General features: G+C 37.7%; 1 protein-coding gene across 1 annotated transcript in view; it reads right to left on the minus strand.

Annotated features, from left to right (window-relative positions):
* The window catches only part of aven (apoptosis, caspase activation inhibitor), a 59853-nt gene that overhangs the window by 23978 nt on the left and 20017 nt on the right, over nucleotides 1-15858 (minus strand). The window lies entirely within an intron of this gene.

Here is a 15858-nt window from a genome sequence, read left to right on the forward strand (position 1 = left end):
CTCAAAAAAAGAGAGCTACACTCATTTAGCTGCCATCTTCTCTGCTGGATGCTCTCAGTTAAGAGTAGGTTTGGCACTTGTAAATGTACATAAAATTATTTTTGGAGTCAGAAAAGAGAAAATAATACTACTCTAAGAGATGTTGTAGAACTAATTCTGAAAAGTTTGCTATGCAAAAATCAGCTCCTTAAATGCACATCCTCATAGCATTTCACATTAATTCAGGAGAAAATCTGCTCATTTTCAATAGTCTCTGCCTTCCAAGTAAAAGTGATTCTTTATTCTTATTTAATGAATGTATCAAACCTAAAATATTAGCAGCAAAAAATTTAAGCATGAGGCTTTTCATTATTATCCATTTCTTTTAAAAACTATCTTCTTTTCATATGCTCACAAAATGAAAGATGTTATGTAGAGCATTAGAAACAGGAAGGAAAATTTGTTTCTTTTTATTATTATTTTTGTAAATTTTTGCTAAAACCAAAAGTGCAGACAACCAGAATATTGAACCTTGCATTACTTCGCTGTTATTTTAGCTGATAGTACAATTAATAATAAATAATTGAAAACATGGAAAAAGTAAACAGGTTAAATACACTCACCGGCCACTTTATTAGGTACCCCATGCTAGTAACGGGTTGGGCCCCCTTTTGCCTTCAGAACTGCCTCAATTCTTCGTGGCATAGATTCAACAAGGTGCTGGAAGCATTCCTCAGGGAGTTTGGTCCATATTGACATGATGGCATCACACAGTTGCTGCAGATTTGTCGGCTGCACATCCATGATGCGAATCTCCCGTTCCACCACATCCCAAAGATGCTCTATTGGATTGAGATCTGGTGACTGTGGAGGCCATTTGAGTACAGTGAACTCATTGCCATGTTCAAGAAACCAGTCTGAGATGATTCCAGCTTTATGACATGGCGCATTATCCTGCTGAAAGTAGCCATCAGAAGTTGGGTACATTGTGGTCATAAAGGGATGGACATGGTCAGCAACAATACTCAGGTAGGCTGTGGCGTTGCAACGATGCTCAATTGGTACCAAGGGGCCCAAAGAGTGCCAAGAAAATATTCCCCACACCATGACACCACCACCACCACCAGCCTGAACCGTTGATAAAGGCAGGATGGATCCATGGTTTCATGTTGTAGATGCCAAATTCTGACCCTACCATCCGAATGTCGCAGCAGAAATCGAGACTCATCAGACCAGGCAATGTTTTTCCAATCTTCTATTGTCCAATTTCGATGAGCTTGTGCAAATTGTAGCCTCAGTTTCCTGTTCTTAGCTGAAAGGAGTGGCACCCGGTGTGGTCTTCTGCTGCTGTAGCCCATCTGCCTCAAAGTTCGACGTACTGTACGTTCAGAGATGCTCTTCTGCCCACCTTGGTTGTAACTAGGGCTGCAACTAACGATTATTTTAAAAATCGATGAATCGGCCGATTATTTTTTCGATTAATCGATGAATCGGACAAAAAATATTTTTTATACTAACCTCTTTATTCCAAAATAAACATTTTAGACAGAACAAACAAGCACACAAGTACAGATTGCTCATTAACTGTACTGGTGCAATATGAAAAATAAATGTTTGTGTTAAAACTATGCAAACTTACATGAGAAATGTAGCTGTACATCCACAAAATATAGGGTACTTTGTTTCATAAAGCGCAAAAAAGACAGACATTTTTGTTTTTAAAAGCCCCTAATGGGTTCAAACAATAGGCCCCCCCCCATTACAACAAATGAGTTTTTTTAGACTAGAAGAGTTCTGCCTTTTAAGAAAGGAAAGTATAGCAGTTAAAGTTGCTGCTTGAGAAAATACTTAACCATATAGATAAAAATAGCCCTGTGGTTCAAATTATAAATTGTATTTGGAATAAAAATGAGAGAACTAGGGGTGCTAAAAAACACATCCTCCAAAGACAGATATTTACATGGGAATGTGGCATATAATTAATTGCCATATTACTGATCTTGCTGGATTTTACGCTTTACTTCCATAAATTGCAGGATCTTCTTTACTTTAAAAGCCTTGCCCTCATAATTTGCAAGTTAATTTATTTATAAAGGCTATTTTAATTATTGTGATCAATTTGCGTCGTCAATCCCGGCGCATGCGCGCTTCATTTGCAGTCTGGACGCTGAAACATCCTGCGGCTCTGACTGCAGCGCTGAGAGGGATTCCTGCGGGAGAACGGGGTTGGGATGGGGTTTGGCGCCTCACGGCAGCAGCTGCTGCTGCAGGACAAGAGTAGGAACGATACATGCTTTCACGTAAGAGTCTCCAAAAGCCGCCAGTGACACCGTAAAAAGTCGCCAGATTTGTCGCTAGTCGCTTTTTTTTTAAATAGTCGCTGGAGGGGTCTGAAAACTGGCTAAATATAGCGACAAAGTCGCTGAGTTGGCAACACTGCGCACCTGCAGCGCTGGCTCGCTCAGCCGTAATTTTTTTTCTCCCCCCGTTTCAGTCAAGTGGCAGTGATGACGGTGGCGGCGGATGACGCATTAATCGTGCGACACAACTAATCAATGATAAAATTCGTTGCCAACGCTTTTAAAAGTCGATTTTTATCGATTTTATCGATTCGTTGTTGCAGCCCTAGTTGTAAAGGGTGGTTATTTGAGTCACTGTTGCCCTTCTATCAGCTCGAACCAGTCTGGCCATTCTCCTCTGACCTCTGGCATCAACAAGGCATTTCCGCCCACAGAACTGCCGCTCACTGGATGTTTTTTCTTTTTCGGACCATTCTCTGTAAACCCTAGAGATGGTTGTGCGTGAAAATCCCAGTAGATCAGCAGTTTCTGAAATACTCAGACCAGCCCTTCTGGCACCAACAATCATGCCACGTTCAAAGTCACTCAAATCACCCTTCTTCCCCATACTGATGCTCGGTTTGAACTGCAGGAGATTGTCTTGACCATGCCTACATGCCTAAATGCACTGAGTTGCCGCCATGTGATTGGCTGCTTAGAAATTAAGTGTTAACGAGCAGTTGGACAGGTGTACCTAATAAAGTGGCCGGTGAGTGTATATTTCTGTTCAATCCAATATTCAATCAATTCATATTAAAAAATATATATGTGCATCATTATTTGTCAGATTAAAGTTCTATGTTAAAAAAGAAAAACAAGTATGGGCTGAGCATACTTTGAAGTTATCTATGGGCTCTATGCACAGCTCCACTACTTCCTGAATTTAAGGCAGCTCCTTTGTTTCCTGTCTTTCATTACTGGACGAACTGATTAATCCAGGTGTGTCTGGCCAGTTACTTAGGTCATACACACCTGGATTAATCAGTGCATCCAATCATGAAAGACAGGAAACAAAGGAGCTGCCTTAAATTCAGGAAGTAGTGGAGCTGTGCATAGAGCCTATTTGAAGATAACTGTGACCTTAAATGTCTTATTCTTATTAGATGACATTAGAAAATGAAAATACTGAACCGAAATGTTACTGAATTCTAAACTTAAAAATTCTCAATCTGAAAAAATTTGTCTACAGGCCTTTAAAGGGATCGTAGAATGATTATATAGGCAGTACAGCTGACGAAACAATCTGTTGCAACTGGATGACTGTATTTGGCTCAGTCAAAAGAAGAATCCTTGTGAAAAGAGAACTACACCAATTGAAGATGTTAATTTTCTCACTTTAATACATGGTGAAATTCATGCTGGACTCTATGGGCACTTTCACACTACACACTGTACAGTCCAGGGACGGTTAGAGGGCGCCTAAAAAAAATGTGAGACCATCTGCTCAAGAAAAATAAAAAAAAATGTCAAAGCTAAGGTAGAACTGGACCCTGCATTGCAACAGCGATCAAAAAATGCATGTAAATAAACACAGACTGATAATTAGAAAAAAGAAAGTCCTTGGCTGTGAGAAGGCTCTTGATATCAATTTAATTAAAGTTATTTCAGCTAAAGAGGGTCAGATGTCAAAACTTTCAGTTGCAGAACATTTTTGCTATAGTTTAGTAAAATCAACTAGATTTTGAACAAAATTCCAAAAATCAATACTGCCATTTTTTTCAGCCAATATTGTGATTTGATTTGTATTTTCCTTTGCATTAATCACATGTAAATGTTTCAATCCAGGGTTTTACCACATGCTAGCTGCAACTCTCCCTTCACTTCTGTGTGGCAGCAAACTCTCTTTCAGCATATTACCACCAACTAAAGGTGTGGAGTGAAAAGCTGGTGTCCTACTGTTGTTTAATGTAATATGACCAAAATGAAGTGCCTACATTTCATTTAGAGGTTCAAACCATTTAATCTGGTCAGTGCTTGGGATACCCAGCTCATTTATAACAGGTAAAATTTTATGATTCTTAAATTGAATGGGAATCGAGGTTCAATAGGATCTGGAATTGTTCAATTCAAATGATGCAAAACCAAAAAAACTTTCTAGATGTTACATCTGAGTCCACTTTCTCTAACCAAACTAAGACCTTATTATTGCCACATCAGTTTTCAATCATAAAATCATATTAACAGGACCTTCCTTAAAGAGAAAACACTGCAACAAATTAAAGAAATAAAGAAATGAATCAGTCATATTTAGGTAGTGAAGACTTTTGGTTCTACGGCATGACAATGATCCATAAAACACAAGAAAGTCCAATGGTTAAAGAAAAACAAAATGAGATTTGGATTGGCCTAATTAAAGACCCGACTCCTTGTAAGATGCTTTGGCCATAATATAAAAAAAAATTGGTTAATGCTCGAAAACCCTTCAAAAACTTTGTAACACCTCTGTGAACCTTAGACAGGACAAAAGAATAATCTGGGTTTCTTCTACCTTCACAAAGAAAAAGAAAGACTCAAAGGATCAGAGGAAGATAATACACACACCGGCAGCTAAATAAAGATCTGTGCTTTGCGGATGTAGCGTGACAACCACTAAGTTCTGTAAATTTAAACAACATATCCAGAGCAGTCACATAGGTTGCAGTGTTCGCTTAGCGAAACTGCATTTCCTTTTATTCATGTACTAAGCCATCAGAAGACGCCAAGACTTCTCCCGAGGGAACCTGAATCCTAACGCTGCTAAAGCTGCTGAGACAAACCACACATCACAGAAGCAGTCTGTAAAGGCACACCCACAAGACATATACACAACAGGACCATTCGCTGTGCAAACACAAATACTTTATCCAAATCAGCCAGAAAAGCTGCTCTTCTGTTCTAGAAAGATTTGTACACATTTTCAGACATTAAAATGAACAGATTGTTTGGAATCTGTTCAGATTGTGGTTGGAACGATATTTATAGTGAACCTCGGATAGGTAGCCTATCCGAAAATGCAGAATTTGAATATAAAATTTCATAAAACATGAGAAAGTTGTCTTTGTCTGCTGATTGACACCGATCCAAAGGTAAGTGATTGTGCATTCAATTGGTGTTGCCAAAGTCTCGAAAAACACCAGAAAAAGTCACTAGATTGATCGCTTGTTTGAGAAAAAGCACCAGATGTCTGAAAATTAGCTACATAATTGGAAGTCCTGTTGTAGGAGAGTAAACGATGCAAGCATGTGAGAGCATAAAGTTTGCACTAGAGATGCATCGGTCAGAATTTTTGGAGCCAAGCAGCAATCACAAAAATCTGTATCTGCCAGTTGGCGATCACATATCAACAATCACTGCCTTAAATCCATAAATTCTTAAACACAGAGTGTATACAAAACAAAATTTTGTTTAGTACAGCTTCCCAGACAGTAAACGAACATTTCGATTCCACCATCACCTCTTCTAATCTATAATTGGTAGCCGGCACACTGTAATATTGTTTAAACATCCTTACATTTACTATTCATAACCCATTTCATATACATGTACTAATTTTTTTCCCCCTTTATTTAACCAGGTAAACCCCATTAAGATCTGGATCTCTTTTTCAAATGGGACCTTGGCAGAGATCTGCAATACACTGCAACCTGGTTACAAAAATAAAACCAATTAATACATATGCACAAATGTAAAACAATAAAAACTATTTAAAAGCAGCGACATTGTGCCATAGAAGCTTGTTGTCCATCTTTAAGAACCGCTCAAAATAAGGAACATGTAGAAGAATAAAGACATTTGAGTGTAAAAAATGTGAACTACTAGATCTATGCAAAGAGAGCTTAAGTAGGTTGGTGTTAGTTCAAGTAGAGCTTTATATACGAGGATCATCGAATGATCTACTACCAGTTCTAAACCTTAAAGCGCAATGATAAACAGTATTCAATGATTTCAGACATTTGTTCGAAGCATTCATATATAAAACCTCTCCATAATCCAGAAGTAGCAGGAATGTTGCTGCTACCATTTTACTTCTAGCTTTGAGTGAGAAACACGGTCCATTTCGATAATAAAACCCAATCTTCATTTTCAATGTTCGTAATAGATTTGCTGTGTGATTTTTAAAAGAAAGTTCATTATCTAGAATAAAACCAAGATATTTATAATTACTCACAAACTCGATTTGTGCACCTAGTGCAGTGGTAAGGAATAGAGGGATTTCTGGTAGTTTAGCAGAGTCAAGTTGGTTTTCACTGTGGATAAGATTAAGGCAATGGTTTTCTCACAAGGTTCGTAAACGTGTTCGAACTACATTAAAAGCATCCAACTATGAAAATCAGTACAAATCTCTCAATAATATTTAGTAAGAATGTGTGACAATATATTTGTATTTTCTGTGTAAAAGTAGGAAAGTAAAAATGATTCCCATAAATGCTTAAACTCAGACCAAAGTCAGCTGTCTTGCTACGCAGCAGCTGACACTCGACAGAAAAGAGAGTGCAAATCCATTTTGAATGGGAGAGGATGCAAGTGTATATATTTTAATAAAGTATGATAAATACCAATGTTTCCATGCAATTTAAAATCCTTATTACTTACCCACATGGTTTAAACTGTCCAACACGGGTCAAAAGGCCTGGGTCAATGAATTAGAGGCAGAGTCAAAGGCAATTATCTCCAACAAGCCGTTCATATTCCCATCTTTCTGCCATAAATGACTTCAGCTAACCAATAATTCACTATATCCGTCTTTTTTTTTTAAATGATAAGCAGAGACATTAAAAAGAACAGAGACATTAAATAAGAATAACATTTTTTTTCTTGAGCTTGTTTCGTCCCAGACAGTCATTCATCAACTTGGCCACAGTTTCCGACAGAGGTTCTTTTAATCATAAAAGACAGATACTTGGAATAATGTGAATCACTGGAAGGCAGTAAAAATGAGTTAATAATGTGTTCTTCAGATCAGGCAGATCAACATAAAGGTATTTAAAACTAGTACAGCTTCTTTAAGTATGGGTTGTTTCTGGTTGCAGAAAACAGGCTGCAATGTGGAGGATTGGAAAGTGACTACTTACACTTTCATTAATAAAATTAAGTACAATCTTTTTTTAGTAGTTCACAAAGTTGAACTTTTAAGAGAGCAGGTTTGGAGTTGAGCATTTTATTATTATATTGAAGTTACACCCATTACAGAGTAAGAATAAAACCTAAATGAAACCAGGAAGCAGACCAGTGCCAAACATTAATGGGCCCTTATTAAAAAAATCCAGAATTTCAGATTGGTAAACTGGATCACCAGTGTTGGGCACGTTACTTTGAAAAAGTTATTAGTTATAGTTACTAGTTACTTCTCCCAAAAGGTAACTGAGTTAGTAACTGAGTTACTCCACAATAAAAGTAACTATTTAGTAGTAAAAGTAACTATTGCGTTACTTTTGCAAGTGTATTAAATTAATAACTGGGGATGTCTAATTCTGAAATCCTGTGTTTGGGTTGTTATAGATACTGCAACATGTAGCTATATCTATCTATCTATTCCATCCATCTTTCTCCCTTTCTCCATATAGGCTAATGATCGTTCACGCTCTCCGTAGTTCCCTTGTGACGCGAGCACAGGGCGGCTGTTACGCGCCTTTAGCGAGCATGTGCGTTTCCTGTCGCTTACGCAGTGAATCGTGCCGCCGCGCTGTACGGAGATGCAGGGGAAACCGTATCTGATGAGGAAACGCAGCTCAACGCAACACCAGTATTTCCATCTGGAAAGCCCCGTTTTGCCACTGGAGTCCTCCTCACTCTCCATCCTCCCCTCTCTCATGACGCGCGCACGAGTCCTATCATGAAAAAAGGTTACTTGTGCGACCTGAATAACGTGCAGTAACGGGGTGTCGGCAATTGTAACTGCGTTATAGTTACAGTAAGAGTAATAATTTTGATTACTCGTTACTAAAAAAGGTAGCGGCGTTAGTAACGCCGTTACTTTCATCACTGTGGATCACCACAAAAATGTAATGGGTTCCAAATTAGTCCAAGACACACCTCTAGTAAAACACAGGGGGATATATGCATTAGTTTTCAGTAATATTGCTAACCAACAAAGAAAACAACCAACAAATGCAGCAATGTTTACAAATACATTGGTTCATAAGAGGAAGAAATAGAAACAAGAAAAAACAAACAAACACCAGAAGCAATGGGTAGTGATCAGTCATCAGACCATAACATGAAGACACATCAATCAGACTCTATTGGCACTAGCAAAAACTTTTATTGTACTCCAGTTAAATTTGGTCACTTAAGTAGATATGTACAGTAAACTTTGTTTGCATAAAGATATTTTCCTTCTGTCTTTAGCATGCTTGTTTTTAAAGATTTGACTCAAGGAGAGCTCCCGAAGTAAAACCAATACTTCCAGCCTGTTTGCCCAACACACAAAGAGCGACATAACTTGATGCCTCATGAAACTCCTACAGCTATTGAATATAAGACAACGTGAACTGCTTGTCTATGTAGCCAAACGAAATTAGCTTTCTAACCAGTGTAAGCATGGCTAGTTTGAATAAACTAGAGCCAAGATAGACTGCAAAATAAAATAAGATCATTCAAATAAAAAGGAGTGGAAGGGAAGAGGATGGAGACAGAAGATCAAGCACAAGGAGGTAAGAGAAGAATAGAAGCAGTCGATAAGAGGCAGAAAAGGGAGGCAAAACACAAACGCACAAAAAACTGCCATCCATGTTTGCAGGACTGCGCTTGCAATAGCTCTTTGCATAGAATATTTCAATAGAATATTAGATTCTTGAGAGCCGAAGATGGTACTTTAAGCCTATGTTTTCTGACATATGCAAGCAGCCTAGAAAATTATTATTTTAGGACAGGGGTTGGAAACCCAAACTGTTCAAAGAGCCATACTGACCAAAAAACAAAAAATAAATCAGTCTGGAGTTGTAAAAAGTTAAAGTCTGATATAAGCCTCGTATGGCAACACGGGCTCTAAGTGTATTATCCTACTATAGTAAAGGACTATGTGGGCTTAAACATATAATAAGCATTCATGGTTAAATGTTTATCCTGGAGCAAATGTAACATAGTAGCATGAGTTGAGGGAGGAGCAGTGAATTCACTGCGTGGAATTCACCGCGCCCCGCTTCACCGACCGGTTTAGGTTTTGTTGCATTGATGAAATTATAGAAACACGATAAAGGAATCTTTCTATGGTGGACGTGTTTCTGTTGGGAGGAGTTGATTGAGTCATGAGGAACCAAGCAGGAACTGACACCCATCAGAGCAGAGCTCTCTAACCCTGAAATCCCACATCCTCCGTCACCTGCGTTCCTTGGTGTGATTTATAGTTTTAGGATTTTTGGGAAAAAATAGAAGAAAGTTCCCATCCCAGCATCAGAGCACTACCTGTTTGATCTTTGGACGGTTTTCCACCCTTGCAACCAAACTAGCAGCAGCAGTGGAGTTTGGAGATGCAATCCACTTCTTAAATCCATCTTTGCGCTCCTCTAATATATCAAGAAGTTCGTCAATCGCACTTTTCCTCTCCCTCCCAGCTTGATGGTCGGCTGCACATTTAGCCTTCCCTGGAAATGCCTTTCCAAATGTTTTGCTTTATTTTTTGACAGCCTCTCATTACAAAGCAAAAATGCAGGCAATCCTTCAGCATTGATAATGAAAGCAAATGATTCGGTCCATTCATTGAATCCTCTTTTCTCATCAGCCATCTTCCTTTTTTCCCTTTGGGATCCATGGCCTGAGACACACCTACAGCTTTGTTTACCTGGCACCGCTCCACGCTGGTTCCAAGTTATGACCACTGATCTCTATGGCTATGACGTAAATTATTGCTTAAATTGCTTTTTCTATACAAATCTTTACAGCTTTGGATAACATAATTTTTGTTTGACCTCCTGCACACCTAATTAAAACAAACCAAAAAAAATCGATTTTTAATAAAGAAAGCTCCAGGGAACCGCAAGGGGAAGACCCCCGTTTTAGGACTAGCTTAAATTACAAGGAATACCTTTGCTGGTTAATTAATTTCCTTCCTGCACAAACTTTTTTTTTTTAAGGGGATTTTGTATATTAAATATAATAGCACTCATTTTGAAGCTGCAGTTCTTGCTCCAGTCCTTTCCAAACCAAGCTCTCAGGCTGAAAATATCCCTGGTGGAGAGTATCTGGTTTATGTTTAAGACAATGACCATGTAAACACGATAAATATTTTATGATAAATCTAAATACTATTACTTTTATCTAGAACTTGTGAATATAATTCATATTTGTTTAGAGTCAGTTATTTAAAACAGATAAGAGGGATGGTGTATATATTAAGCAAAGGATGGTATGAAGCTCAGCACTGGCAAGCCCTTTAAAAGTCAACACTGTCCTGCCTCCCTCAGCTACTGTACCTCTAAAATACTGTTCACTGAAAAGAGAGAGAGAAGATGAACTCTACAGATTTTTTTTTTTTAAACCACTGCTGCTCAAATTGCAGAAACCTTTGTTAAATTTCAACCTCAGCCCATCCCTGGTTAACATCTGGTAAAATGTTTAAAGACCATGGCTATGCAAACATGCTAAACATTTTAGCAATAAATGATAAATGTGAATCATATTAGTTTTATGTGGTACTTTTTATTTTAGAGCAAGTTATTTTATTAGATACAAGACATAGCAGATAGAGCTACTTTGTTCTGAGGAGGATGAAACCACAGAGAAGCTTCATGGATGCAGGGAATAAAGCAGTGAGTTTGGTGTGATGGAAAACGATGCCAAGATGGAAAAGATGATCAGTTGTAGAGACCCCTAAATAAAGCAGCTGACATAGGAACAATGGAAATTACCAGAGGTCCCTTTAAAACACAGATACCAACAAAAGATTTAAAATGGCATAAGTAAAGAGCTTAGAGATAACGTAGTGAAATGGAGCTATAGAAAACTGATTGTTGTAATTTGACAAGTTTTATTGTGGAGCTGCAATATCTTTTATAAAGCTGCTTGCATTTTAAGAGCAATATCTCTTCCTTCCATTTGTAAAAAAAAAAAAAAAAAAAAAAAAAGTAATTAGGTAGTAGCTTTTTAATAAAAATAAAAGCCACTTTAATTTTATACAGTTTTACACTGATAACTCTAGCAGTAAAATGTTATCAAAGTAAAAGTATTTTAACTGGATACATTATTTTTTTTCACTCTTTCCATCTCTGGAAAAGTGATGTTTTTCTGAAAGAGAATCTGAGTGATGAAAGATTTTACGTTTGGTTGGCCACAGCTAATGAGAAGCCTGAGCAGAAAATGTTCATACAGAAGGATGAAACCAGGCTGCTGCTGGAAAGGTTTATGTGGCGCAATTATCATTGCTGCTATTGTTACTTACCAGAAGACAAGCAGTGTGGGAGGTGTGAAGTACACAAAGCAATTATCATTAATTGAGGCAGGAAAACGCACCATTAAATGACTAATTTGTTGGGGTTTTTTATTCTTTCTGAAATATCTGGCTTAGCTTCTGAATATTAAATGGTAATACACAGTATTTGCTATGATATAAGTTTATATAATCTACTTACAAAAAAAAAAAAAAAAAGAAACGACTATACCTAAATATCCAGATATCATTTGTTGCCATAGGATGTGTTTTGCTTTGATGGCTTTCTAAAGACATGTTCTAACAATGTTTTGTTTTGTTTACAAGACTGTCACAAAGAAAGTTATTTAGCTTCCCCTAAACAATAGGATTTGATCCAACAGCATTCCCATATCACAACCATTCGTTTATCGCGGGGGTTACGTTCCAAAAAGTTTGTTATTATACAACTAAATACACCATAAAACATTGAAATCAAGGAAAAAAAACTTTTTACAGGCCCAAGCATTTGTTTAACAAATTAAAGTACTGTATAAACGTTTGTTGTTGTTGTTTTTTTTTTTTTTTTTACAACTAACTACTGTACTGTACTGTAAAATAATATAGTTATAAATAAATAAGTAATAATTTCAATCATTAATACGAACTGAAGGGTTATTATTGCGGGGATCAGCACCGCCCCGCCGTGACGGATTGAAACGGGAGAAAATGAAAAATGATTATGAAAAAAAATACAAAGTACAGTAGGACAAATAGTGACTCACTGCTGTTCTGACGGAGCCGCTGCATCCTGACGCTGCTCTGTGGCGTTTTTTTCTTCTAAAGCCTGCGGTGCAGGTGTGTTTTTTGGAGAGAAGAACAGTTATCGGTAGTTGTTGTCGCTCTTTTTTCTTCTGGGCCAAAAGATCCTTATAAACCGACATGCCACCATCGATTATGATTGACAATAAAGTTTAACAATGCATGATGCAAATCCGTGAAGCAGCAAGACCGTGAAAATTGGACCGCGTTATAGCGAGGGTTCACTGTATAGGAAAAAAGAAATTTAACTGAATAAATTATATTTTTTTTATGTCCATTCATCCTTCTATTGTTGCAGGTTTCCCTGAAATTCAGTTGAACATGTAGCCAATCTATAGCTGCTTCCCCCCTGAAACACGTGGCTTTAAGCTGGTTTTTGAAACACGGGTTGACCCATTAACCATGAGAATATGTCTCCATATCCATTGACAAAAAAAGTTGGGTCTGACTCTGCTGCAAGCTGCGTGGCCTCTGTCCCCACAACGCTGCCAGTCTTGTGACGCCCTCACACTAACTTAGCATTGATGATGTAATTGGTGCAAAAGATTCAGAAAAACTAAACAACAGAGAGCAGGAAAGGAAACAGAGGCTTAGTAAATACACTTTATTTTGCTCTTTTGTCTGTCCGAATCCCTATTGCAAGTGCTGTGCCATGTTTATTGAACGCCAGCAGAGTTGTTTTGACTTATTATAATCAGATGGGACTGGCACAATGTTCTGACATCCATACGTTGCGCTCAAGGGTATAAAGTAAATTAGCGGGTTGACGCAGGTTTGTTGTTCCCTCTTTATGTCGAGAGAATCTGAGTTTTCAGTCTTGCAACAAATCCATCTTGAAAGACTCCCACAAATACGTCCGTCTCCGAACCACTGGCGAGTCGGACAAATGACATGCCAGCAGTGTTTGGGGCGGGACATGTAAGAATGATGGCAGTTAGAAGTGCCTTAGTGGGGCATTACAAACATGGCTATGCTGGAGGACTCACCTGTAGATATCGCAGTTGACTCGGTTTTAGCCATAATAGCAACAATCTCTAATTTCAAAAAAGATCAAAGAGATGCACTTGGTGCCTTTGTAACTGGGACAGATGTCTGTGCTTTTCTTCCGACAGGATTTGGAAAAAGTTAAAATTTATTACTTTAAGAAACGTCATGATTCTCTGCTACGATTGGCTGAGAGCGTATTATGGAAGGCCGGTACTAGCTGGCACGTCACCCAATCAGCTTAAAGTATTGTACTAAACGTCCCTCCTTTTCATAGACAGACTGAATGGCAGCCGTCCCAGATTTATAATGAACTCAACTCAGTTCTACACAATTTGGCTATTTCCAGATTACCGACCGAGGTCCCTGAGGGCTTTCTATACACTAGATAGTGTTGTTTTTTTTTGGTATAAACACCTGCTTCTGTATTACAACAAAACACATCAGTATTTTTTAACTGCTAGAATATAAAACCCTGAAAACAGCATGAATGAGTGTTTTGATTTAATATCACTAGAACCACATTGCTCCATTTAAGCTGCAGAAAAGAAAAAAAAATCCTTGGTCTTATTTTAGTAACATCATCCTCTAATAAATTTTCAGGCTCCTATTCAAATGGCATTTTAAACAGAATGTGGAAAAGGGAAACTGCTCTTTAAAGAATAAAATGAATAAATACAACAAACCCCTGAAACAAAGAAATGTTTCAGGGAGCGGCGCTAGTCTGGCCTCCTTGACTTGGATTGATCTTTATTGATTTATTACACCATGTAATAATTATTTTGCTTCTTAAAATCAACATATTTATCAGAGACTCGTAAAGTTAATTATACATTCATTCAATTGTGTATTTATTTTTAGTTGATAGATTAATGGCCCGATCTTTTCCATTTTCCAGTGATCAGAGCTTGGCTACATTAGCTGACGAGTTGAGCCAATTTTACTGCCATAAAGTGCCTGCTAGTTAAGGTTGACAGTAGCTCTGCAAGACGAACATCAGTGGCGGTGCAAATCAAGCATGTCAGAAGTATGGAAATATTTTAGTCTGGAGTGAAGACTGTCATAAAGCTACTTGCAATGTCTGCAAAATGGCAATTTCTAGAAGAGGTAGCAGCAGAGCTAAATTTAACTCCACGAACTTGATCATCCGTCATCTGAGACCAAAACATGTTTTTGAAGCGTTTTGTAATGCTGATTAGAAGGTTGCAAAAGCAAAGCAACTTTATGAGGAGCTGGACTTTATGAGGAGACAAAAATACTCCAATGAAAACAAGGGGGCAAAGAGGATTCCAGAAAGGTTGGTTGCATATATTGCTCTTAATAACTGCTCATCTCAGTAGTTGAGAATGTCGGACTTAGACACCTGCTGGAAGTTTTGGACCCGCGCTACGCTCTGCCCCCGAGACACTACTTTGCCGACGCAACCATACCACAGCTGTACAGCAAAGTTAAAGAAACAATGCAAAGTCAATTGAATCGGGAATGTTGTTAGTTTCACTACTGATATTTGGAGCACAGACGTTTGCCTTGTCGGGTTAATTTTCTTAAGAAGACTGAAATACACAAATTATCGATACTATTCCTACAGAAAGGACAGACAGTTGAACCCCAGACTCAAACATACTTTCTCCCACTGGACCTCCTTTGCAGAGCGTTTATTAACAGAACATGATATGGAAGTAAATATGTGCCATCAGAATTTGAATAAAAAATACCTCTGAAATTTGAATGTTGTATATTAGTGCTTACTTTTTCAGTATTAAAATAAATTCAGAATATATTTTTAACCTAAAAAAAATTCAATGTCATTATTTGTACATAAAAAAAAAATTCAGTGTAATTTTTTTTACATGGTTGCAATTTTCAGTTATTAAAAAAATTCACATTCCTATTTCAAAGTGATAAAATTTTCAATATACATATTTTTCACAGTTTAAATTTTCAGTGTTAAAAAATTCAGCATATAAAAAATTCAACTTTTCAAAATTCAAATGCAATATTTTCGTTGTCCTCCAATTCAACTTGCTCAAATTCACTGTCTCAAATTCAGCGTCTAAAAATTCGCTGTAAAAATGGCCAAGGTTACTTCAGGTCACAGACATTAGCAATGGATGTCCGATTCCAACATCCATCTAATCACGTGACACAACCGTCATATTGAAGAAGTACCAGTATCACCCAGGCTGGCGACCATGGAGGCGAACTCAAACCCAACGGTGGGTTTAATGCTGTCATATTTCTGTAGTATATTTTATTTTGCGCATGAAGTTTGATACATTATCTTAAAGCCTGATTTAAAACACTGGTTTGGGCCGTTGTTAATCTTACACCGTGTAGTGCCGGCATATTACTTCTCGCTACCTCCGAGCACATATTTGAGTTTCATAAATTTCATTACGAAAAGCAAAATGT

The sequence above is a fragment of the Cyprinodon tularosa genome, unplaced genomic scaffold (genome assembly GCF_016077235.1).
Source record: "Cyprinodon tularosa strain WSP-4 unplaced genomic scaffold, ASM1607723v1 ctg253, whole genome shotgun sequence".
Classification (NCBI taxonomy): Eukaryota; Metazoa; Chordata; class Actinopteri; order Cyprinodontiformes; family Cyprinodontidae; genus Cyprinodon; species Cyprinodon tularosa.